The sequence below is a fragment of the Equus przewalskii genome, chromosome 3 (genome assembly GCF_037783145.1).
Source record: "Equus przewalskii isolate Varuska chromosome 3, EquPr2, whole genome shotgun sequence".
Taxonomy (NCBI): domain Eukaryota; kingdom Metazoa; phylum Chordata; class Mammalia; order Perissodactyla; family Equidae; genus Equus; species Equus przewalskii.
Window position 1 is genome coordinate 45,998,351 of NC_091833.1, and position 19,299 is coordinate 46,017,649.

Below are 19,299 nucleotides of genomic sequence, written 5' to 3' on the forward strand. Positions count from 1 at the left end.
AATAATACTTTATTGTATACTTGAAATTTGCTGGGAGAGTAGACCTGAAGCATTCTCACCCCACACACAGATGCAAAAGTTAACTATGTGAGGTGATGTATGTGTTAATTGACCTGACTGTGGTAATGATTTAACAAAGTATACATATATTAAACCATCACATTTTACACTTTACATATATACCATTTTATATGCCAATTATGTCTCAATAAAACTGCGGGGTACAAGAAGATTCTAGTCTCCAGCCTTTATGCTGCCTCAGGTGACACTCAGTAGAGAAGAAACAAACTGTCCCTGTGAAGCCAGGCCAAAATCATAGACTCATGTTCTTCTCGTGAGTCACTGTTTTTAGGGAGAAAGAAGTTTTACAGCAATAGATAACTTGAACAGAAGCCAGCAGTCTTAAAAATGTCAGGTAATTAACAAAAAAATAATAATGTAAGCTATATCCACGCAAAAAAGGAGGAAAACAGTTGAGAATTTGTAATTCCTTTCACATTAGTCTACAATTAATTTCATACTCTAAATATTTTTTACATATACTAGGCACAAAATACTTGTTTTCAAATTGAGGCAGGGGACTGAAAGTGCACAAAGAAACTAGATGGCATTCCTATAGAAAACATAAAGTCTCAAATCAAGTAGCTAGCTAACCTAGCTTCATTTTAGACCTTAAACAAAAATCTCTGTGGGCTGGCCCTGTGGCCGAGTGGTTAAAGTTCTGCTTGCTCAGATTCGGTGGCCCAGGATTCACAGGTTCAGATCCCGGGCACAGACCTACTCCACTCGTCAGCCATGCTGTGGACGCATCCCACATACAATGTAGATGAAGACTGGCACAGATGTTAGCTCAGGGTAAAAAAGCCTCAAGCAAAAAAAAGAGGAAGATTGGCAATGGATGTTGGCTCAGGGGGAATCTTCCTCACCAAAAAAAAAAAAAGATTATGATGTAACTATATGATAAGTATTGCATAATATACATATGGGTACATACACACATATATAGTGTATATTTATAACGTGTATAGTGTGTATATATAGTATGTATATACACACACACTATAATAGTGATAATATTAAACATATATACAAATACAAACATGCAGAGATTGATTAGTTTGAGCCTTTCTTTTCCAGTTGGCGAAATCACTCATCAGACGGAAAACTTATAGAAAAGATAAAGTTTTACAAAAAATTTAAAGAAAAATACAAAACACAGTAAACGAGCAAAGGAAAGATAAATCTGAGAACTTGATAAATAAAAATAAGTAGTGACAAGTTTATTTTTGCAATACTATAGGGAAATATGTGAAATAAGGCTTTCCTCAGCTTATATTATACCTTTTAGTCATTTAACAAATCTGTTTACTGAATGACTCTTATGGCACACCAGGTTTGCCCATTACATCATCCAAAGGATACATAGTGAAGTGAAGGGACAAAGATCCTTGCCTTCCTACAGGCAGTCAACTCATTTCCAGGATAAAGCTCAAAACAAGACAATATAGCACAATCAGTGGCATTAGCATATTGGGAATCAGCTGCCAGTTTCCAAGTATTTTAAGGCATCTTTCAACGAACAGACTGCCTGAAAATCGGTATGCTTCTCTTTTACAGTAACAATCAATATACTTCACCACCATACTGAAAACTCCTTCCACCAAAATTGTTGTTTGCAGAGGAAATCTATGAATGAACACTCACAGTTGAGTCTTAATTGACTTATCAGATTTTGTTTAATGAATTTCCTTTCAAGAAGATCCTTCTATAGACGTTTATTGATTATGAGTAAATCCACCCAAAAAGTGCTAATGTAAGACTATTGCTTCTAAACACTTTAACTCAAATGAGCCATTGATGAGATCACTGACCTCACTGAATACGTGGCTTCTTCAGCCTCGAGTCCCACTTCTTTCAATAAACCTTTCAAGCTAGAGTGATCACAGCCTCTGAATTCATAGTCTCACTTTTTAAACTTATATAGTACCTAAACCTATGCTCTCTTGGGACGTTATTTATTACATTTCTATACATTATTTAACTCTTGCATTTTATTTAACATTTTAAGCTCTTCTTTTCCCAGCTGGGTTTTAAGTCTCTCGTGGTAATTACTTTAACCTATATATTTTTCTTTTATTGTTTGTTTGTTTGTCTCCTCAAATAGCATGTAAACTCCCTGAGGCCAGTGACTTGATCTGTTTTGTTCTTTTCTGAATTTGAAATGTGCAGCACAGTGCTACAGACGCACAATGAATATCTGCTAAGTAAATGGATAAAGTACTCAATAAGTATTTGTTATCACTAAATACAAATAAAAATACTACCCAACAAAGTACAATGACTATTTTGGTATCCTTCAAATTGTTACACAAAGAAATTTTAAAAGCAATGTCCAAACTCGTCCTTTATCCATAGGAGTCTAATAGACGTACCTTGACTCTCAAGTGTTTATCGGTTTGCAGCAGATGCGAGGAGAATTTTGTATGGTTCCCACATTAGGTTCTTATCTGGCATTCAGCAATGACCAAATTACTTCTTAGAAATAGGTCCTTAAGCTCATATTTCACCACATGCAATGTCAGACAGCATTTGCTAATATTCTCAAACAAATCTTTCTAAATATTGTCAATTATTATTTTGCAGTGAAAAATTTTTTCTTTGTTCTTAAATCAAATTTTTACTGATGAGATGTAAAAAAGTGTTTTACCAAGAGAAGTTCTCCACTGCCTGTGTGTCTAGGTAAACCTGGAAAGTCTCCACGAAGCAGCACTTTCCCTGTTACTTCTGCAAATATTGCTGGGTACACATCCACTGCGTTGGCAGAAAGTGTAAGTGGAACTCTGGCGGCCTGAAAAGACTGTCTCTCTCATAAATCCTTGGTAGGTAAAGGGTTATTCCCCGGAAAAAAGTGGGTAAATTTTTACAAGGCCGAGGATTGTCCTCAGAGGAAGGACGGAGAGCCTAAATCCTTCCCAAAGGCCTTTAAAGTTAAGCATTTTTATAATCTATGTAACTGAGGTCTAAGATGTCCCTAAATAACATGGTCCAAACTGAGTGCCAACAGCTGACAAGAGCTCCAAGATCCCTGAAGGAAAGATGAGTTAGAGGGAGGAGATGGAAGGCCTTGGGGAAGCCGGGCTGCACACAGGTTGTGGACGGCCGTAGAAGCACTTCTAGATGGATCAGTGGCATCATTTTTCAGAGAATTAGCTCAGCATATGAATATAAAAATAAAACCGAAGCTTCAGAAAATCAACTGTGAACTGCTATCTCTTACTATACAGGAATCTGAACCAGCAAGGGTGACACAGTGCACAGAACACACTGGACCACATGGGGCTCATTTTCAATACTGACATAATGTGGCAGTGACAGAAACAATAAGAGCTAGAATCCGAAGTGTACTGGTGGCCTGATGAGACTTTCCAATCTGATTTGAAAAAGTAACTCCAAGAAATGTATGTCACATATATTGAATAAAGAAAAGAAAAAGGACATGAGCTTACACTGAAGCAACAGTCTATTAGAAGTTGCTAACTTATTTACTTATTCACTTAATATTTATCACAAATACGTGCAGAAACTGGTATTAAGAACCCACGCTGTAAGCTTGCACAGACAGCCTAAAATACTTGACACATATTATTCTCTGCTTTGTGGTCTCAGCAAGAACTCTGAGAGACACAAGCCCATTTTAACTTCCTGCACATTACCTGTACCGTGCCAGTCATGATGAACAAGACAAAAAAGCCACAGGCAAGGACTTTAAGCAGTCGACAATATAATAGAAGAGACTGGTAAATTAGTAATTGCAATGCAACATACTGAATAAAAATTGCAATGCAATGTAGTAAATAGAGGGTGCCACGTGAGCACCTAGGAAGGGACAGCTATCTTTCTTTACTGGAAGAGGACAAAAATACTTCACAGAGGAATATTTCTTTGACTTTAATCTTGAGATACAAGTCAGGGCTGATCATATGAAACTTCAGGTAGAAAAAACAACGTGGTCAAAGGCACCAAGACAGGAACAAGCAGGCAGCACTGCCACAGCAAGGGTCAAAGACAAGGGAGAACATCAAACAGCGGCAGGAGATGAATGTGGAAATTCAGCAGGTGCCAAATTAAGGAGGGTTCTGTGCACAAAGAAGAGTTTGAAAAAGCTTAAACATTGTTACTAAGCCTCCGAGCCACTCTAAATAGAGAATAACATTATTCATATTTGCTTCAGCAATTCATGCTGGAAAATGTGGTGAATAGAGGGGGTTAGATAGGAATAAGAAGGCTTCATTTTATTCTCTCTGAAATTTGATTTATATGAATGGTGACTGTGTGTGTACAAGAAAGGCAGGGGAGGGAGGAGAGAGAGAAGGAAAGGAGAGAGGAGACACAATTTCTAAACCAGATATATAATTTATCCAAATTTTTACAAAGATAGCCTTATTTTATAATTTTCTTAAATTACACTTTTTTTATCATTCATTTAAAAAGTTCCTTCCAAGGGAATTTTTAGTCTACTTTGTAGAGAATGCATATAAAAATTTTGTTTCCCAGATTCAAGAAAATGCCAGAGACTACAATTCTTAAACTCAGTTTCCTTGCATCCTGAGCTATGTGTTTTCAACATGAGCCTAACAAAAATGAGCTTTGTGTCTTGGATTCTTCTCTTTGCAATTTCAGTGTTTATGCTTATTGGTTTGGCAAGAAACCAGATAAGCAGTTCATGTAGAAAAACTTGGCAAGGGAGACCTCTGCTTCTACTGAGAACTCCAAGTTTCATTTTGTTATTAAAATTATCTTGATATATATTTTAGTCTCAGTAGAATCCATAATAGTGAAATAGGCAGAATATTGGAAAGGTAGTATTTTGGATATTTAGTACTGCAAGGAGCTACAGAGTAAGCTCAGGAGTCACGCTACCTGAGTTTAAACTCTGGCTCTACCTCCAAGTAGCTCTGTGACCTTGAGCTGGCTAATTACCTGCTTTTCGCCTCCTTTTCCTCATGTTTAAAATCCAGAGTTCCATCTGCATTTCATAGGGCTATTATGAGGATCATCATAGTATATAAAACATGATCAGCCCAGTGCCTGGCAAATATATATGGTCAATAAATGGTACCACTATTATTATATAAATATGAGAATATCACTGCAAGGACTATTTCCTTCCCTTACTATCATAGGATAGTTAACAACTTTCTAACTTTTCTAGTTTTAGTGCCAATATATTGAGCATAATATCTGATCTTCTTTCAAACTCTTTAAGAATCTTTCCGTTTTCTCCTTATATCTCATATTACAAAAAAGTTCTGGCAGCAATATATATAGGACAGCATAACGGATCAGAATTTTAAATCATCTTAAAGCTTGTTATATCAATAAATGAATAACAGGAAATATTCAGATTCTGAATATGTAAATGTAACATATATACTTAAACTACTCTTTTTGATACATGATAATGACCACAGAATTATAATGGTTCACCTAAAATTATGCTGTCTCATATAACAATTGCGCCAGGTATTTCAGAGAAAGGTATAAATCTCCAATAATGTCCTTGTGGCAATGGGAAGTAATTAGAGTATTTCACACTTAAAGATTAATATCTTGGATTTATATTGTACCTTTCGTCTAAGGGCCTCAAAAAGCCTCTATAAACATTAACACACTAACTTCTCAACTGCCACGCCTCCATAAGGTAAGGAGGTATCCAATAACATTTTACAAATGAGGAAAATTAAATTGAGAATTAAATATTACATTTATGATTTAGTAATCACGGTATACTGTAAGTTTTTTAAGGATTTTATACAATGTTTAGGGACTCTTGAGATTTTCTACATATGCACAAAATCCTGTTTTTCAGGACAATTCCTTTAAAAAGCACTTTTCTATTCTTTTTATGGCATCTAAAAACATAGAAGTAAGATGTTTTAGGACATTCTTCCCTCATACGATGCATTTAACAAATATAAAGCCAAGAGAGGGAGAGAGAGCGAATTTGTGTGTGTATATTTGTTCATGTTTTCATATATTGTAAGTTTTTCTACACCAGGCAAAATATCTTACAATTTTACGCCTACCCAAACTAACATAACACTCAATTAATAGTGTAGAGAAAAGTAAAATGCTGTGCCTCGGCAGTAAGATCTTTATATTTATAGATCTATAGAGCTTTAAAATTAACCCCAAATTATACAGACAATGTATCTGTTGAGTGAAAACTCTTCATTGAAGAATGTATATTTTATAAAGGCTTGGAATTTAAGATCTTTTGTGATATAGGTCCAATCCATTTTTATAATTTTATCTCTAAATATCCACTCCTCACTTAGCCTTTATTTTATTTATAACAAATAATTCATTTTTCCCCAAAAACATGCTCAATATTTTCCTTATTGTGCCTTGTTCCCTCTCCTCAGCGCATGCTTTCCCTATAGGCTATGTATCAAAATCCTACCTAATACTTAAATGAGACCTCTTCCACGCAACCTCCCTAGACCTTCTCTGAACCAGATGCTGTCGCTGCCTCGCCTAGATGCCCTCACAGTCCAGGCACTGCACGCTCACACCTGTGCACTTTCACACACATACACACACACACACATACACATACACACAGGCAGTTCATGGCTAAAGACTCATGGGCATAATAATCCAGGCCCCTGGTTTCCAGGTGTAACAAACTCTGTGGTGCAATTCTCATTCCAGTGACCCCCTTCCAGGCAGAGAACAGACTGGAAGGATTTCTTTGCTGATCTTCTACCTATACCCTATCCTGCTTTGCTAACTCCCTTCACTTTTCTTCTGGGATCATTCTTCAATAAATTACTCATACAAAAAGCCCCATTTCAAGCTCTGCTTCTAGGGAACTCAACCTACAATACCTACAGTTTAATGAATTCCTGAATTCATTGCAATATTATTTATAACAGTAGACAATAAAAATAATTGAAAAGTCTAATAATGGAGGCCTGCTTAAATAAATTGTTTTATATCTACACAGGAGAATAACATGCATAATTAAAAACTTTATTTTAGAAAATATGATATAATACAGGTGCTAAGCATTGTGTATAGTCTGATGCACAAAGTCCATGCTAAACAATGGAGATATGTCTCTCACAACATAAGATACAGTCTCTGATCTTGCAAAGTATACAGTAGCATGAGCACATATCATATAAAGTATTACACAATCATCATTTTTTAATTTCTACCGCAATGAATGCTGTGAAGGATCAGAACAGTCCATGGGAAGATGAGAGTTTTGACTTGGTCTGTAGAGCAAAGACGACTTCGTATGAAAATAGCATTTAATTAGAAAGTTGAGGCATGACAGGGTGTGAAGTTGGGAGAGCTGTCTAGAGAAAGGAAGGAGTAAATCCAACGGTTCTGAGGAATAAGGATCATGACACAGCAAAGGTTACTGAGGAGGAAGAAGCCTGAAAACCCAGAGCAGTCGTGGCAAAGGTTTTTTGTTTTGTCTTAAGACTTGCAGGAAGTCATACAGGAACATAATTTTAAGCAAAATAGGAACAAGATACTATTTTTATGTTTTAAATATTACTCAATTACTCTGAGTAGAGTATATTAGTGAGGGTAGAAGACACAGGTATTCATGCTATGAGGTTACTGGAATAGTCGAGGCAAGAGATGATGGGTACTTGAGCTAAGGAGTAGCACAGAGATGAGTAGAAATGGACGGATTTGAGATATTTAGGAAGCAGAAACTCTGGGCCCTGTCTTTGATTGGTCATGATGATGGAGATTAAAGGGAACAGCCAGCATTACTTCAGGGGTTCTGGCTTTCCCTACTGCCAGATGCTGATTCCTCCCACTGAAATAGACATCAAGATGAAGCAGTAGGTAGAGACTGAGTTAGGAAAGAATTTCAGTTCTAAACATATTAAGGTTAGGGGGCCTTTGTGACATCTAAGAAGAATTATTAAGTATACATGAATTCAGAACTCCAAATTACTCACAAATAAATATATGCATGTACACATGCATGCGCACGTACAATACAGACTGACAAAAATCTGATATTGTGTACATAATGAAAATGAAGGTCATACATTATGATATTAACAATGCTTGTCCCTGAATAACAGACTTATGAGACAACTTAATTTTCCTTTTGGACTTTTTCATACTTGTCATTTTTCTGTGTGCACCATGAATTTTGTTCTCATAAAATAAGTTAATAAAATCTAATCTCTCTCCCATGGACTACCACAGCTCTTTGAAGACTACTCAATCAAAGTCTTCTATATGCATTAGAGAAACCAATTCCTGGAACCAATGACTCAGAGTACATCTTTAAAATAATTTCTATATACATGTATAAAATTTGGCACTTGGATTTTTATGACCAGTCAAGTCTAGACATTCAACCACCCCTCTGTGTATCTCATCTTTCCTATTTTGTAGGAATATTTCCCAATAATTGTATTCCTTCTAAAATATGAAAAACCTTTTCCTGCACACCTCAGTTTTCTTCTAATTGCATAAGTAAGAAAAAGTGATTCAAATCAACTCAGAAATTCATGGACTTACTCCTAACATGTATGATTTCTTTATTTTAATCCTGAAAGTCATAATTAAGATTACGTAACTCCCCAATATCACCCTTCCCCAAAATGAGACTAAAAGCAGAGTAAATAATAACAATAATGATGATGTTTAATGATTACTGGGTGTTTATTATGTGACAGGTAAAGTTTTGGTGCTTTGTCAGGATTATCTTCTTTAACAATAAGTTTATAGTAGAGTATACTTATTCTATTTTTTGGGATGAGAAAACAGATTCAAATATAAATTCCTGTAGGTCACATATCTAGGAGCTGATGGGGCTGGGATTCCAACTCAGTCAGGCTGGCGGCAGCTTCATGCCAAATGCTGTAAGTACACTACTCTCATTCTGCAAAGGGCCTGGCTTGGTGTTAATTTTGCAACTGAGACTTGAGACATAATTCTTCCTAGACCATGGTTCCTTCAAACAAGAAGATGAAAAGCCACAAGGAATGTGACCCTTTCCAGTGCAGTAATCAACTGCTCAAGAGGTCATGAAGCTAAGATTTATTGATTACTTATTGTATCAGTTAGGAGGCTTAACATGGAACAAATAAGAAAGTCTAAATCACTCTTAAACAGGAAATTGTTGGCTCATATAATGAAAAATCTAAAGGTAGGGCAGGCTCCAGGCACAATTTGATCCAGAGGTTCACACACCAACAAGGCTTGGCTCTGTTTCTCTGCGATTCTCTTGGCTCTGTTCTGATCTGCTTGCTGGTTTTGTCTCCAGGCTGAGAGCCAAGATAGCTACAGAAGTCTAGGTTTCTCCTCCACATACTATACTATTATAGAAAGTGGCAAAACCTTTCTTCAAGTTTCCAAGTTTCAAGCATGAGTCCTGAGACTCTCCAATTAGGCCAGTTTACATAACACGTCTATTCCCTCACCAATTACCATGGGCAAGAAGACTGAATGCACTGATTAGCTCAGCCTGGGTCACATGCCTTCACTCCTAGTGCTGCAATAGCCATAGATATCCACAATGAAATAAGGAGCTACTGAGAAGGGGTAGGAGGAAACGGATGCTGGAAATCAAGCAATGAGTGTTCCTGCCTCATATTGCGTGTTAGATTTGTACATATACTTAAATTAAGCCTAAAACTCCAATGAAATGGTAATCATTAACTCCACTGTATAAATTAAAACACACAAGATTACACTGTTACATAAACCAGGACTTTTTTTTTTTTAATTCAGTTTTGCTTAATAGCTTCTGCTTTCCTCACATTAGCAATTTAACTATTTTATAAAGAAGTAGCCTTAGCTATTGAGCTGTTCACTGGTAGCCATAACGGGAGCAACAAGATACGTAAGGTACCTTCTCATCCCTTCAGGATTACACAACACTAGGGAGAGAGATGCTCAGCTAACCACAGAGAAGGACAGGTTGGGCAAAGGGCTCTCACTTGATTTACACCTCTAATATCTAAATTTCAGACTGCTTATTCAACTGGCACTCAGCATGGCTGGCACATCTCGTCTTTCTATTTTAAAAAATCAATAAATAGTTTGTGTTAGAAATCAAACACATCTTAACCATTGTTAAGAAGATTTCTTCACAAAAATAACAGGAGGTCAGTGTGACACACCATTTGGGAGGAATCCTTGAAACTGCATGGACTGCGTCTTGCAATAATTCCTTAGACAAGTCTCAAACTCCCATGTGCTTTAAGTTGGGGACAAACCCAAGAATTTAATCTCATGAAGCACCTCGACGAGTAATACAGGGCCTTGAACAGAGTAGTAATTGCTCAATAAAGAGCTGTGAAATGAACCTTGATGAGTAAAAGGAGTTCCCATGCAAATTGTTAAAGTACACTTCATTTTCCTAGAAATGTAAATACCCTGATTGGGATAATTTTTAAATACATTTGAGGAGATGAGCTTGAAAAAAATTCAGATTTCTTCACACTGCCCTTTCTCTTTAGTTTTCAGCTAGAATTGTTTTGCAAGACTTATGATTTCAACTGTAAGTCACAGGCTAAGTGCAACATTTCTGATGACTTCAAAGCAGTTTGTCAGCAGCCTATACCTCTGAGCTCTAACAATAATCAGCCCTATTGAAGTGCGTCCATCTTTGCAGCATTTCTGTTCCACTCCTTACTCACATTCACTCCAATTCAATACTCAACAGCACTTTAGATATTCTGTTGTCGCTTTCCATTCTGCAAAGCCAAGTGTTAGCAAGTCTCCCTTCTGTAATCCTAGATTCCACTTTAAACTCGAGTTCATGTTGTTTCTCTTGTGAGAAATCATTAAATATATAGTATGTGGAGAGTTACTTTCCTTATAGACACTACAGGAAGAATCCTTTTCGGGGATCGGTTAGAAAAAATAATGAATGAGACATTTCCAAATGCTGTCTCCATAAATAAAGATTTGTCTAAGAGTTCTTCTTTCTTAGAGAAAGGGGAGTGCAGGGAGAATTCTTGAAATCTCATCGACTCTGCTTATGAATATTGCCACAGTGGTATAGTGTATCCAACTAACAAATACACGTAATCTGTAATCTGTGTCCTGAGGACAATGTAAGGTGACACACACTGTATAAAGCTTCCTACTGAAACTAGCCATCCAAACCAGGGGAGGTGTCTGGTTACTGCTGCCGAGGAAGCCCTCCAAATGGGGACACCACCTCTGAAAGGGGACTTGTGCCTACTTCCCGCAATCCGGCTCCATGGTCCCTAAATCATTCCCCAAACACTCCAATCATTATTCTGGATCACGTAAGAAAGCTCTTCCCTGCAAAATCTGGTCTCTTTTGACCCAAACAATCCTAAAATTACCAGAACCCTGGTGCCAATTTGTCTGAGTTAGACAGTCAGGAAGATCAAATAGCAGCAGGTGTTGCCTTAGATAAGGGTGTCCCGTCATGTTGCCAAGGCGGTCAGAGAGAGGCTTCTGACAGCAGAATGGAGCTTTGAGTATATCTTCACATTAAAAAAACTAAACATTGTATATGGCATTGAGATTCCATGATACCAACATCACAGTGCAATATGCGCTTCCCAAGGGGTTAAATAATCATCCGTTGTCTTCCTCCTGGAACTATTCTTCTACCACACTTACCCTTGTTTGTGAGTCCTTGCCAGTCCTCAAACATGCCAAGGATGTTTCTCTCTCTCTTCTCCTCTCTTCTCTTCTACCTTCCTCTCCCTACTTCTAGAATATTGTATTCCTACATAATCACTTCATGCTAGTCTCTGCTCTATGTCATCTCCTCAGAGATGATGTCTCTGACCCACCAATCTGAATTCCTATTCTCCATCACTCTGTATCTCCTAACCCTGCTGTCTTTTCCTTCATAACCTTCTATATTTTCATTATTTCTCTATTGCCTGTCTCTCATTTTAGAAGTAAGCTTCAGGAAGACAAGGCTTTGGATTGTTTTCCTTGTTTCATTTATCACTGTATACCCAGGGCATAAAAGAGTACCTGATACATCTAGATATTCCACAAAAATGTAATAAATATTGAAAGAATTAATACATATTATTGTGCTTTGTAATTTTTATTTCAGCCTCCTAACAACCCTATCAAGTAGATAGCATAGGATTTATTCTAATGAGAAAAAAAGCACATAAGATAATATATTTATCCACCAAGTTTATCTTTCAGATAACCAAGAGGACACTAAGTCAATGAGTATATAAAATAGAATAAGCCAGCCGGGAAAAATCTGAATATGGTTGAACTATGTTGATGCAATTCGGCACGCCTGTGGGAAACCCACAAACAGTGACAGAAGTGTGCCGACGGCATCTCGTTTTTCTTCCCCTCTCTAACAAATGCCAAAGTTTACATGGAGAGGGCTTAGAAGGAAACCAGAAGGCATAACTCTGTACCATCAGCCTACTAGAGAATCAGGGCCAACAGACAAAGCACTTGGGACTTTAGGTTCTAGTCCACTTGTGACACCTAACCATTTAGGATGGTTATTCTTGGAATAGTAATCATTTAGGGTTAACAATCTTGAACAGTTAAATCTAGACATGGAAAAGAGGACTGTTCGCCAGGACATAGGCACACATACACAAAGCAAACCTCTACCCAGGATTAGAACCATCTAGAGAGTGAATTCTTTAAGAATAATATCATATAGTGACTTATTACAGTTTCAAGTCCAATCTCCTTTTTTTCCGCTTCAAATGCAAAGATTAAAGAACAGTTAGAAAGAACATAAAGGTGAAACATGAAAACCACAGATTAATATTGAGAGAAGAACACATTCCACTAGGTATTAACTAATCTTTGGCTATGACAGTTAGAAATGCACATTCCTAAAAGATCCATTTTTTATATCTACTTCTGCTTCTTAGGTTTTATTCTGAATATCCAGCAAAAAAAAAATATATTGCTTTTAATTCCCTCTAACAACAAATATTTTTCTCAGGTTACATTTTACTATGTTCTTTGTGACCAACAGCATAAAACTACCTTTCAAACCAAGAAAATTTAAGATCAAACAAAGGAAAAGTGCAAGTTTAGTGCTATAGTGCATTTAGTATTCAATCCATCCTTTCTGGTGAAAGAGATACCAGTGTCCTTGGCATGATTACTTGAGAAGCTAATAGAGGTTAAGACAAATATAGTAGGAGGATAACTACGTATAGCAGAAATAAACTGTCATCATTTTCCTAACGAACACAAGTGGATTATTCTGTTATTTCTTTCGAATGTTTACACTCAATCATTTTGGCTGAACTTCAAAAGTCCCATTCAGCAAATCTCTGGCCTACTGAGTGACAGTCACAGATCTGGCTGACATTAGCTGAACTGACCTATCAGTCACTCTCCTGCACCCTTTCCCTGCATCGCTGTTCCTGCAGAGAGGAACATTTCACACGGCACAGGATGCAGTCCTTGTCCTGTTCCAGCAGAGACCTGGGCCACATGCAGCTGTCAGGCATTCTATAAAGGTCATTCCCCCTCTTGGATCTGTGTACTATTTGTTTTTGTTCTTATTCTACATTTGACATTTCTCCCTGTCTCTATCTTTGTACAGCTCCTTTTTAAGTGGGTGAGCATTTATCACTTTATATATTAACATATTAAAGGAGCACAATTAAAACACACTGATAAAAGCAACCTTTTCTTTTTACTTTTTTTCCTTCCTGAAGGCCCTTCCATTAACACAGTGCCTCACCCTCCCAAATACAAAAATAACGTTGTCAATGATGCACTAGGTCCTTCTTTTCCCACTTCGTACATTACCTTAATCATTATAACTTTATTTTCATTCGTTTCTATTCCACACATGAGAGGGGCAGTAAAAGAATACACATTCAGAAAGAATGTTTGAAATGTCTGCTGGATTAGAGCGAAACAGAATTTCAGGAAAGAACACATTAAAACACATAATCTAAAATTTTCATTTGTTAAAATGTGAAACTAAAATAGTATAATGTCATTTCTGTGAAATAATTAAATTAAATCAATTTGTTTTTCCTCAAAGAATAATGTTGGTCAAATATTATGTAGGACTGAGTGAGCTTAACCTAAAGATCTGGCCAAGGAATTATGGCTAACCAACCACTGCCATCTCTCAGTGGGAAGAGAAGGTAGAACAGAATACATGTGACACACATCTGGTTACTTCCTGGCATGTGCCCTACTCTAAAATGGGACTCTGAGGGAGTTTTTCTCAATAGAGACCCGAGATCAAGAGGGCACAAAGAACTCTATTTTGAATTACAGGCAGGAATGTTGCTGAGCAGAGATATTTAACTTTCTAGGAACGACGCGAAATGAAGACTTATGCCAGCTTCGCATACTTGTATAATGCACTGATAACTAACTGGACACCAATGAACAGATACTGAAGATGTAGACACTGAGCTTAATACTGATTTTTTATTAATCATTGATACTGCATCACTCAGAAAAAGCCACGATAACAGTCATTTGTAAGTGACCAACAAAAGTAAGATTGATTTCTTCTGTAATGACAACTCATTAGAAGAGACATTTTGCTCTTTTCTTCTTTTCTTTCAAGTTGATGGAGAATCCAATGCAAAGCTCCAAGAATATTAGAATGTGGTGAGAAATGTATGGGGGACCCTGCATCACACTGACTAGAAAATCAGAGAAGGCTCTTAAGAGAGAATCTGGCTTCTTGTTGGCAAAGTGACTACCAGAGGAAAAAAGAACACAGGATGCACGGAACAGACACAAACCCAACGGAAACTATTCTCTAGCCACAATTAACAAGGGAACAGATGAGGACAGGTGTCAGACCCTACTATTTATGTGCTGTGGTTGAGTGAAGTTGGGCAAATTAGATAGCACCACTAAACTTCCCTCAGTCTCATTTGCAAAATGGAAATGATGATGGCATCATTAGGGTTATTGTAAACATTTAATGAGATAACAGCTACAAAGTATTCGCAACAATGACTGGCGTATTTTGAGTGCTTAATAAAGGTCACTCTAATTATTGCTTCCTATATATGCCTATGAATAAAAAGTTATATATTATTCTCATTACAGAGAACATATTTAGTTATTTTCACTATATTCTTTTATCTTCTATAGTGTCCTCTGTGTATTGTCACAGAGAGATAAAGTAGGACTAAGAGGACGATATCTGATCTATCACATTTATGATAGTAGTGCCCAAGGTGGGGAAACTAGTTCAATGATCCCTTTATACACTACGGAAGCACTTCAGTTGTATTTTATTTTTAATAATGGTAATTTTAAATGTACAATACAATAAAAGTCCTTTTTATTAAAGTGCCTTTAAAATAAAATTAAATTGTGGACTTTAAATCCAGGGTTCTATACTAATAAGGCTGATTTGGCTTCAAATGCCCAAATAATTTACTGACCTTTAATCAGTTATAAATCTGGGGAGTTAGCTCTACTGATTAAAATCACATTAATAGCTCAATTCTAGAAGACAAGTCTAGTTTAACTGAAAAAAGGAACAATTAGTAAATCACTACCAATATGTAAAATTGCCAAGAGAATGAAATGCTTACCAAATCACTGTGACTTCTCTACCCCTTCATTTTCTTATCAACACACAATTTTTTCCCACAGAATTTTTTACGTAAACATGAGACATGTAAAACAAATTTCAGTACAGTAAATATTAGGTTTAGAAACGGAGCGGAGGATAATTTTAAAATAAAATTAGAAGGTAATCAAATAATTGATAATTATAGTATGGGTATTAAAAAAATCAGAAAATGATACTAGTTAATGAGATTACAGCTTTAAAGATATAAAAAGTATATCATGGATTTGAAAGAAAACTTAAAGAATGGCTATATCTCAGAATGGTCCAGGCAGAAGAAAGATTATGAGCTGATAAGTAAGTAGAAAAACATCTATTTTATGGAAGTTCTGAAGCAAAAAACAAAAAGGATGAAAAAAGTCCACAAAATTGTTTGAGGTGTTTTCTGTCATGTTAAACAAACAGCAAATCTCTTTGTTTGAGTTTGAAAATGAGAATATAAATAACCCATATTTTCATAGACAGTTTTCCTCTTCACTTGACATAATAACAAAAATCAATTAACTCCAGCCTCAAGATATTTGGCAAATATGCACAACAAAACAGAAAAATAAAATATACAGCTATTTAAATAATAATATTGTATTTCTGAAGTTTTGAAGGAAGACAAGGAAGAAGGGGGACAGCAAACTAATATTTTTTGAAAACTCATTCTCATTCTCATTCTGTGCCAGGCACTATTTCATTTTTATTCTAATTCGTTTTATTTATTTAATTTACTTTTCACTTGTCCCTTCAAGATAGGTGGTTATATCTACATTTTACATTTGAAAACACTAAGGTTGAGAATGTTGAAATTATTGTCCAAGACTGATAAAAACAAGGAAGAAATGGCATATTCTCAAGCAATTAAAATAAATACATGGTGACACGTTTTGATAGAGACAGAATTAACTTTAGTAAATCTTAGAAGAAACGAGTTCCAACCTGAGTTTGGGGGAGAAGGAGGGGATAAGGAGAGAGAATGAGGAAGGTAGACTGGAGTGTGTAGTCTGAGGAACAGGGTTTGGACCTGGGCTAGACTCCGCTGGCCTTTAAATTCTAGGAGCAGTCCTGCCCCTAGCAGCTTGTGGAAATAGTTCCCCAACAATTGGGTTAGCTACCTCTAACATTATATTAGCAGGCGTCAAAGGAATTAATTACAGTACTCTGCAGCAATATAGTAGAGCACAGGCAAAATGGACCCTATGTTAATGAAAACAATTATCCAATTCCACATAATTGGGCTATTTCTATCTCCTGGCCAATAGCCCACATTACTTCTTTGACGATGTGAATATAATTACTTTTTTTGGTAAAAATTATGCTTAATAGACTGTTTAAAAATTCCTATCTATACAGCATTCAAGTCACTTAACCTCTCAATTTGCTCATTAAAGACAAGAGGACTTTACACTGTAGACAATCACTAATATTTCTCCCAGCTGGGAGTCTCAATGATTAAATAATTTCTACAGGGAAAATGACTTAGAGAACAGGGTCTGTCCAAGTCTAAAAATGACCACAGATGAAGAAAGGAGGAAGCTTGCAATCTTCTATGGAGCAAAGTTTGAGGAGGATACTCTCAAATCCAGCTCCACATTTGGAAAACACAGAAAGTGATGACGTGGGTAGCAAAAGTGAAGAAAAGCAGATAAGCTTTATATGAACTGGGGTAGCAAGAGAAGAATAGGAGGGTGAGGGTTAAAGGCCAATGCAGGGCATCACATGATCATTTCTTGAGGGAAAACCAGGCTTTTGAACAGAGAGGAAGTAAGGTTAAGGAAATGTAATGACTTTTACACCAAACTGAAGAAGTGCATACTTCTCAAAGAGAAGTTTGTTGAGGTTGAACAAATTAGATAACACAGATGTTATGGCATAATTAATTTAAAAATCACAAAAGAATATTTTATATTTATCTTCTATAAGAAAATAAAAATTTAAATATGCACCTTTGAAACTTTAACTATTGGTGCAGCCACTGTGGAAAACAGTATGAAGTATCCTCAAAAAATTAAGATTAGAACCACAATACAATCCAGCTATTCCACTGCTGGGTATTTATCCAAAGAACACAAAAACATGAATGCATAAAGACATATGCACCCCTATGTTCATCGTAGCCTTATTCACAACAGCCAAGACTTGGAAGCAACCTGGGTGCCCATCACAGGATGAATGGATAAAGAAGATGTGGTATCTATACACAATGGAATACTACTCAACCATAAGAAATGATGAACTCTGGCCATTTGTGACAACATGGATGGACCTTGAGGGTATTATGCTAAGTGAAATAAGTCAGAGGGATAAAGTCGAATATCATATGATCACACTCATAAGTAGAAGATAAAAACAAAGACAAACAAACACATAGAAATAGAGATTGGAATGGTGGTTACCAGAGGGGAAGGCAGGAGGGAGGAGGGTGAAAGGGGTGACAGGCCACATGTGTGTGGGGATGGATTGTAACTAGTCTTTTGGTGGTGAACATGATGCAATCTACAAAGAAACTGAAATATAATGAGGTACACCTGAAATTTATATAATGTTATAAACCAATGTTACTGCAATAAAAAATAAATTAAAAAAATTAAAAACCCATAAAATATGCAACACAAATATCAAACTCTAATGTAAATTATGCACTACATAATGTTAGAAACCAATGCTACTGCAATAAAAAACAAAAGAAACTTTAAGTGTTCAGGCTATCCTCCTTTTACTTGGAGTATTTGCTACTTTATAATATACTCCTATTAAAAAAATTATCAAGGGGCTGGCCCCGTGGCCGAGTGGTTAAGTTCGTCGCGCTCCGCTGCAGGCGGCCCAGTGTTTCGTTGGTTCGAATCCTGGGCACGGACATGGCACTGCTCATCAAACCACGCTGAGGCAGCGTCCCACATGCCACAACTAGAAGGACCCACAACGAAGAATATACAACTATGTATATGGGGGGCTTTGGGGAGAAAAAGGAAAAATAAAATCTTAAAATAAAAAAAATTATCAAAACGTGTTTACTTGATGATTTCTCCTTTTAGGATGCAAAAATAAAGTAAATTTAAATGTTTGTTGTAAACTGTCTTTATATTTCTTGAAACAGTCCACTCCATGTGAGAATACACGTCCTTTATTTAGTTCCAGAGACACAGCATCGGAGGTTAGGTACGAATTTCTGCAACTGCCAATATCCAGTGAGCTCAGCTAGGAACAGCAGTCAAATAGCAAACAGGGAGAATGGATGTGAAAGAATAAAGGGAGCGATTACAGATACTAATTTCTGATTTTAAAAAAAATCAGCTAAATATGCTTGTCTGAACAAAGCTAACTAAACTTAGCTATTTTTCCTTTTTTCTGCTGTCTTTCAAGAAAAGCGCTCTACATAATTGAAAAAACACAAAACCTAAGTCCATTTCTTTAATGAGAACAAAAGACCTAGATAAGAGGAAGGAACAACCTGTTGCTAAGACAGCAGCACAGCCTATGGAAAGAGGACGTGCCTAGGGGAGCTTTGCGGCTGCACCAAACTGCAAGCTGATCACATGCCCACAGGTAAGACTGAAACAGAGTGCTACCTGGTGCCTGTCTGCCTCCTGTCAGCCCTAGTTTGTCCCTTTCACCCCAGCAGAAATTTTAATACTGCAAGTTTTCACTCTTGAGAGTTCTGGTTTGGATAATAAACTATAAGATCATCCTATTTCAAATCAAAGGGTGCG

The 19,299-nt window shown here is 36.6% G+C and overlaps 1 protein-coding gene across 1 annotated transcript in view; it reads right to left on the minus strand.

The window, feature by feature from the left end:
* Positions 1-19,299, minus strand: part of GRID2 (glutamate ionotropic receptor delta type subunit 2) — a 1,375,518-nt gene that overhangs the window by 1,335,975 nt on the left and 20,244 nt on the right. The window lies entirely within an intron of this gene.